The sequence below is a fragment of the Saccostrea cucullata genome, unplaced genomic scaffold (genome assembly GCF_032062105.1).
Source record: "Saccostrea cucullata isolate Sc308-1 unplaced genomic scaffold, CSIRO_AGI_Scuc_v1 ctg2995, whole genome shotgun sequence".
NCBI classification, from domain to species: Eukaryota; Metazoa; Mollusca; class Bivalvia; order Ostreida; family Ostreidae; genus Saccostrea; species Saccostrea cuccullata.
The window spans coordinates 17969-25115 of record NW_026934668.1 but is presented as its reverse complement, the minus strand read 5'-3'; the positions used below and the strand labels follow the sequence as shown (position 1 = coordinate 25115).

Genomic DNA, 7147 nt, shown 5'->3' with positions numbered 1-7147 from the left:
TGGGATGGTTTTATTACTTCAACAAATGCCTGATATCTGTTATCGTCATTTTGGATTTTCGCACGTCTGTTATCATTGTCCTTATTATTATTTGTATTTTTCATAGATTATTTAAAGGATTATGACTATTTTTTCGACCTTTATAAATGAAACTAAGAAGCCCTTTTGTGAAATGATAATATCTTATCAATTCTTTCGAAGAATGAGTTAACAGTAAAATGCACTTCATCTCATGCTTCAATTTTGAATCTAATGTGCCTCATAGAAATATTATAATCTACAAAAAAGAGAGAAAAAAAACATTGTTCGTCATGATAATTCTGATTTTCCTTTTATTTTCAGAAAAGGTCTCTCTTTATTTTGTTAAATACAATGGGACTTGAAAAACTACTCTTTAATATGCGTTTAATGTGCAATTTTTACCCCCCATTTCTGTTGTTTTATATGCTATGTTTCAGAGAAATTATCAACTTTCACAGTTACGTTGTACGGTATTTGCATCGCTTTAAGGAATGGTCTTAATAATGGTTAATATAAATCACACATGATAACACGAGATAAGACAGACCGTACAATGTATGTTGTTGTTTGAACATGTAGTTATGCTATTAATAGGAAAAGTAAATAACACTTAAACGTCTATTCGTAGCATTCACGATAACAAGCGGGGAAATCCATGTAAACGGAAACTTGGAATTGATCAGTGTTAACATAGGTAGGTGTTTTTTATTCATAAAAAGAATAGAATATGCATTTTATTTCTTTGTACTTATGGAAACTTTTAAATTTCTTTCTCTTGAACCATTGAAGCAGTTCTATTTTAAGGAAAGAAGTTCATGCAATAGAAAACGCAAGTCTTTCCCATTCTGTATCAGGTTTTGTGAAAGGAAAAGATAGGGTAACAGTCGAATTTTGCTCCTTATTTGATGTAAAAAATCAAAACACTGGTAAAATTTTAATAGTTTGTAGTTAAGAAGCTAAAATGATGCTTACTTAAAACTGGCACTAATTTTTATTCAAAGCTTACATGGAAGCCACTAGAGGGTGCAGAAAGAGGGCATTTTTCAGAATTTCCTCAAATCTGGTGGAATTTCATCATTTTTAGAAAACATAGAGCACAAGTTTGCCTATCTGAGATTTAAACACATAAACTGCATCTGATATTATTGTATAAAATATATATATTTTGTAGATAGGCCCGGCAAGTGTTTGCTCTATATTTTCCGAAAGAAAATATGCTATAAAATTGATGAAAATTTGCATAAAAATGAAAAATGTCGAAAATTGACGTATTTCCTGACCTCACTGTGACCCTTGTATATTCTAGATCTTAAAACCAATATTCATTTTGTGGCAGTGGTGACAACATATGTTTATGGATAAACTGTTGGATCATTCTGAAAGACACCCAAAATCGGGGGCCAAATACTGGTCATATCCTATCTTGTTCTTTCAAATTGATTGTTTCTACAGTTTACAAATAAAAATGAAATGTAACGCTGTTTTAAAAATGGTTTAGGTAAACATCTGTAATGCATGATGTTTCTTGTTTCATTGTTTTAAATTTTGTTTCAATATGAAGTTACGCTATTTAAAGGAAAAGTAAAAACACTGAAACGTCTTAGCATACACGATAACAAGCGGGGAAAATTACGTAAACGGAAACTTGGAATTGATCATTATTAACATAGGTAGTTTTTTTATTCATAAAACAATAAAATATAGATTTTCTATTACCTGTATTCCATGATGGGTACTTTATTAATTTCTTTGCATTAAACAACGAAAGATCCATATTAATAAGTGAATTGCATGCAACAGAAATCACAAGTCCTTTCCATTCTGTCACAGGTTTTTCTAAATTTCAGATTGATTGTTTCTACAGTTTAAAAATAAAATAATTATTACTTTTGATAAAAGTAATTCATTGTCTTGATCAATCTTCTACAAATAATTGATTGTATGTTGTATAACGTCCCTCTCGAGAATTTTTCTCTTATATTACGAGGCAACACTTGCTGGCGGAGAGCTATATATTTTGATTTTACGTTATTTCCTGATCATCACAAGGAACACACGGCGGGTGTGACCGGTCGGCAGGGGATGCTCACTCCTGCATGGCACCTGATCCCACATCCGATGGTTCGGGGGTACGTGTTTGCTCTGCTCTTATTTTGCATTGTTTTATAAACTTTGAGATCGAATACTGTTCGTACCTCCATATCCTTCTGACCTATACTCGGCACACATGGCCATTGAGCATTGATGGATCTTTTTCGTGCAAGCATATACTGCGACACGGGACTTAACATGGCCCTATGAATGTTCCCATTTAGAGGAAATTAATTCAAACTGTCCTATAAAAATTAAAAACTAAGTATTTATGCAAAGTCTGTTTAAGAGGAGGAGGGGGGGGGTTTACTAAACATTCTTTTCTTTTCATAAAAGAAATCAAAAATAGCAACTTACCCTGTCGATAATTCAGAAATAAGTTCCATCTTTAGGCAATGGGTATTGGCATTGAATAATTATGTTTCAGTGGTATATTTTAGTTCAAAATGGGAAGAATATTTTGAAATAAATCTCATTATGGTCTTTCTGAAAAATTACTATTTTCCTCAAAGTAGATTCAGTTACTTAATACATACACACGTTTTTCTTTCATGTTAATAATCTAGAAACCTTCTGTTTTAGGTGCATCTAAACAATTTATGTGAAGAAAACATTTTAAATTAGTGAAGCCTTTCTCAAATAGTAAGTATATTCTTTTAAAAAAATGATGCCTGGTTTTAATCGGTTGTTGGAAATCTAGTGCACACTTTCACTTTCACTGTATCTCCCCACTGATGTTATGGAGGTTCACGTTTTTTGCTGCCTCTCTTTGTAATTTCTAATTATTTTTTAGCTCGACTACGGTTCGGTATCTCCACACATTTCATACACAAAGTTTGAAATGTGAAGTAAATTACATTTGTACACAGGTTGACGGTCATGTCTACTTTCCAAATCTTTCTTTACCTTCTGTATCCTATCGTATTTATTTAACACAATAGTCATTGTCTTACCAAAAAATTTTAATGCCCCTTCCAAGAATTCTTCACACATGGAGACGCTAGCATTTTCCGGTGGAGAGTGCAAATTGTGTTCTATTTGAAGCACTTAGAGGTATTTGTTGGAAGACTATTTTCATTGGTATTAGGTATATCTAAAAAAAAATTTAAAGTCTTAAATTGCACCATTCCAAAAACAAGCATTTTGCAGAAATTTCGAAGTTACAATCACTTGCTTTAACCTACATATTGGTCAATTTCTAAAACTCTCTATTTATTCATTTTTGAAATACATTTTGTATATTTATAGATTAAAAGAGTAGTTTTCTTAATGCAAAGCTCTCATATCTATCAAAAATCTATGAAAAATTGAGTTTCCGCTTCTAATAATTGTTTTTCTGTAATTTAAAGAAAATTGTCTTTTTCCGCAGTATTGAACTATGGACAATTAGAATGGTCAAGGTAATTTGGTTATACAATAGTATTATATTCATCTACCATAGCAAATCGACCTTTAAACCAGAATATATTATAAATTGATTCCCAATTCTTATTTCGTGGATAGATCACCGCAATAAAGAATACAGATAAGCTCAATAAATTAAACCTTCACCTAGCATATTATTTTTTCCGCAGTATTGAACTATGGACAATTAGAATGGTCAAGGTAATTTGGTTAGACAATAGTATTATATTCATCTACCATAGCAAATCGACCTTTAAACCAGAATATATTATAAATTGATTCCCAATTCTTATTTCGTGGATAGATCACCGCGATAAAGAATACAGATAAGCTCAATAAATTAAACCTTCACCTAGCATATTATTTTTATGGCAAGTATACGTTTTTCTTCCGTAGACCCGAAATAAATTTCAAATCAACAAATATATTAAAAAGGTTGCACATTCATATTATACAATACGGAATTTGTAAAAGTATTATGACTTTTTTTCAGTGGAATAAGAAAAGTTGGACAAAAGGATAAGTATCCTTCAAATTGTCGAAAAATGGCTGTTTCCATGTTTTGTTTTCAGAAAACCAAAATATGATTGATTGATTGTCTTTTGTTAAATGTCTCTCTCTAGATTTGTTCACTCATATGGAGACACCACCACTTGCAGTTTGAAAGCTACAAATTTTTATTTTATATTCGGAACCCAGGGCTATAAAGCAGGGAGTGATCTTTATCGTGCCAGGGCCTAGTGCGACACGAGACTTTTATGCGGTCTCATCCGAGGGACCAGTCTCCACGTCGTATAGTAGGGTACCAAAATATGTGTTGAATCAAAAAAGTAATATATATGTAAAATCTGAGGTGGTGATAAACACTATGTATATGAAACAAAGATTCTGTATAGAAATGTTCATTTTTACTTTCAAGCGAATGATATGAAAATATAAATAATTTTTCTCTTTTATTAGAGGGATCTGGAGGTCCAGAAACCGTTCCAAAAATAGCCACACACGGACCACGACCACCAGCTGGGCATCCTGGAAGTGGTCCAATTAAGTCCCCTCCACGACCACCACCACCACCTCCGCCTAAGGGACCATGTTTGACAAAATAACTTGTTTTTACGAAAATGATGTTAATCGATTTCCACGGTATTTGGGAAAATGGAAAACGTCGAATATTTACGTTTTAATAAACATTTAAATTAAATCGTAGGATGAATGTTACTTTTTCACTCTCAATATATATTTTTGATTGTCTAAAGCGTATTAAATAAAGTAATGAATAAATCAACTGCAATGCATTTTCTTTTTGTTTCTAAAGCATAAATACATTATTTCCCCTCACAAAATTTTATTTTCGGTTTTATCCTAAATTTTCTTTAGTGTCGAAAGATTCATATACTATGATAAAGTTTAAAGAAAATAAGAAGCGTTGATTGACGGCGTTGATTGATAAAAGCTTGGTTTTATTTTCAATCGAGTGGAGATGTCTATTATTAGGTCTTTCTACCTTTCTGTGGAAAGACCTCTTGAAATTCTTGTTTATTTTTATATTACAATGTATTTCTCAGCTAAACTTTTGAGACCGTACAACTAATCGAAAAACATTTTAGTTCATGATACTGGATATATAAAGTTATTTCGAAAAACGACCCACTATGTTTGGATTTTGACGCCTTACGCAGTTATTGTCCCTTTCACCGTAAAGCTTGTAATCGCTACTCCTCCGAAACCGTAAACGGTAGAGGTACAGAACATTCACCAATGTCCTCAACTAATTTAGGAGACTTTTCAATCTATTCATTGCGAAAGTTTTCTTAGAGCCCTTCCATGAATTACTACCCCTGTAAGTTTATAAATTTTACAAAAAATTAACAATTTTCAAAACGAGAAGTCGTAGAGACATGAAATCAACTGCAAAAGATTAAAATACCTTTTACTAGGGATGGCAATTCGTAACCGGTTAATCGATTAATCGGTCGGAGTGATGGCAATCGGTTACAAAATCCGCAATCGGTAAGTCGGAAAAAATTAAATTTATATAAATTTGAACGTAGTTTCCTTAAAATTCCTTCTTCTCCTTTTTTTAGAAAGGAAACCGCTGCGTAGGTGTTTATTTAGTGTTTATACACATCTATAATTAAGAATATTTGGAGGTAATTATAGCTATCCAGATTGAGATCGCAGGGGTAATTGGTCAATTCTTAAAGAGTTAATTATTTACTGTTATAGCAATTTAACAATCATGCCGTTATTCAGATAGTCCTGTGATTTTTTAATGATATTACAAACATCACCGTTAAGCACTTTTAGTTATGGTATGTCTTTATTTTGCCGTTATCTATTAAATCAAATTATTAGAGAGAACGCAGTAAACTGTAAATAAAGCGAGAGTTCTAATACAGTTTTGATTATAATGACAATGCAGAATTAGTTTCTTTGACGTCTGCGTTGAAAAATTATCCCTGTCTGATTTCTAAAGCAAGATTCATGGTTTTCTACATTTTTTTTTCTATTGAAAATGAAATAAAATATATACTCCGATGTACACAAAATTCCCCGATCAAATAATATACAGAATGTAACTTCTAATGTCTCCATTTAGCCTTCTTGTGTAAATGAAAAGAAAATTTCAAAATGTATATCTTGATACGACTAACCGGATAATCGGTCGGAACGTTTTGCGGTTAATCGATTAACAATTCTGCAATCGATTGCCATCCCTACCTTTTACCTTTAAATTTATATCAAGGTCAAAGGTCAAGGTCATACCAAATATGAGAAATTTTATGTCCTTTAACATCTACTATCTATGTGTTGACTTTCACATGTACTCTTAAAACTCTTTCAAAGATTTCATTCTTGTCCCCTAAGATTGACCATTTTAAAAGTAATTGCCCCTTGCGCTAAAAACATTGTTATCGCTACTGATTCAAAACCGTAAACCGTAGAAACACGAAACCTTCACTAATGTCTTCAGGGTCCTTAGGCACAATTTCAATCTATTCAGTGCGAAAGGATCTGATGACCCCTTATAAGAATTATCGCCCTTTTACAACTTTGCACTTCCTATTAAGCCTCATAACTCTAAAAGTATAAATAGTAGAGGCTTGGGGTCAATTGCGTTGTAGCCCTTGACCTTTGACCTTATACGTTTTCTTAAGTTCAAAGATCAAGGTCCTTTCATTTTTTTTTTTTTTTTAATTTTTCTATTCTTTAAGAGAATTTTGGTTTTATATTTGTGGAATTTAATTTAAAGGAGTCGAATATAAAACAAAGTTGAAATTCAAAGAAGGTGGACGGCTGTTCTCTGCGACTGTATTGAATAAAAATGCATTCTCTGTTTTCATAAATACAGCCTGCATTAAAAAAAATAATTACAAAGAACACACAATGACACATTTAATATTCACTGTGAAACACTTTTAACACACTTACTTTTACAATTAAATCTACGGATACGGACCTTGCAAACGTTTCAAACCTGGTCATTCACCAATATATCCTTCTTTACAATGTCCAGTCACGTGGTTACAATCACGTGATGACTTGCAAAAAAGACTGCACGTCTGTCCACAATTACATGTATATCCACGATAGCCTTTATTAAAAACGGTTTAAAATGAGTAAATGAAAG

The 7147-nt window shown here is 32.2% G+C and overlaps 1 long non-coding RNA gene across 1 annotated transcript; it reads left to right on the top strand.

Moving 5' to 3' along the window:
- Positions 1-462: 462 nt before the first annotated feature.
- Positions 463-4784, top strand: LOC134241153 (uncharacterized). The gene is made up of 3 exons (XR_009986600.1): positions 463-715; positions 2695-2754; positions 4477-4784. It is a non-coding gene; the product is annotated as an uncharacterized LOC134241153 (long non-coding RNA).
- Positions 4785-7147: the final 2363 nt, after the last annotated feature.